This window comes from Salmo salar, chromosome ssa13 (genome assembly GCF_905237065.1).
Source record: "Salmo salar chromosome ssa13, Ssal_v3.1, whole genome shotgun sequence".
NCBI classification, from domain to species: Eukaryota; Metazoa; Chordata; class Actinopteri; order Salmoniformes; family Salmonidae; genus Salmo; species Salmo salar.
In genome coordinates this window covers 36,598,139-36,599,406 of record NC_059454.1, presented here as the reverse complement: position 1 = coordinate 36,599,406, position 1,268 = coordinate 36,598,139, and positions in this window count along the sequence as shown.

The following is a 1,268-nucleotide window of genomic DNA, read 5'->3' as shown; positions in this document are numbered from 1 at the left end:
ATCTCAACAGACAAAAATGTGTGCTACCTATATCCCCCCAATAGTGTCCCCATAGTTTAACGATGACAGCTTCTCCATCCTAGAGGGGGTGATCAACTATTTCCAGGCTCAGGGACATGTACTGGTCTGTGGCGACCTAAATGCCAGAACTGGACAAGAACCCGACACCTTTAGCACACAGGGGGACAAACACCTACCTGGAGGTGACAGCATTCCCTCCCCCATATGCCCCCCCTAGACACAACTATGACAACATAACCAACAAAAGCAGGTCACAACTCCTGCAGCTCTGTCGGAGGGTGGGTATGTACGTAGTCAATGGTAGCCTTCGAGGGGACTCCTATGGTAGGTATACATGTACATACTACCTCAATTGGGCCGACCAACCAGTGCTCCCGCACATTGGCTAACCGGGCTATCTGCATTGTGTCCCACCCACCACCTGCCAACCCCTCTTTTACACTACTGCTACTCTCTGTTCATCATATATGCATAGTCACTTTAACCATATCTACATGTACATACTACCTCAATCAGCCTGACTAACCGGTGTCTGTATGTAGCCTCGCTACTGTATATAGCCTGTCTTTTTTACTGTTGTTTTTATTTCTTTACTTACCTATTGTTCACCAAATCCCTTTATTGCAGTATTGGTTAGAGCCTGTAAGTAAGCATTTCACTGTAAGGTCTACTACACCTGTTGTATTCGGCACACGTGACAAATAAACTTTGATTTTGATTTGATTTGATTGCACACAGGTGGACTTTATTCAACTAATTATGTGACTTCTGACGGTAATTGGGGGGGTGAATACATATGCAGGCACAACTTTTCAATTTAAATTTTTTAGAATTTTTTGTTATTTTAAGTTATTTTTTAAATTTCACTTCACCAATTTGGACTATGTTGTGTATGTCCATTACATGAAATCCAAATAAAAATCCATTTAAAGTACAGGTTGTAATGCAACAAAATAGGAAAAATGACAAGGGGGCTGAATATTTTTGCAAGGCACTATATACATACCTCGGCCTAAACATCAGCGCCACAGGTAACTTCCACAAATCTGTGAACGATCTGAGAGACAAGGCAAGAAGGGCCTGCTATGCCATCAAAAGGAACTTAACATTTGACGTACCAATTAGGATCTGGCAAAAAAATAAATCAGTTATAGAACCAATTGCCTTTTATGCATGCAGAGCAGAATTATGCCGATACCCACTAATTATCAAAATCCAGAAAAGAGCTATTAAATTCTACAACCACC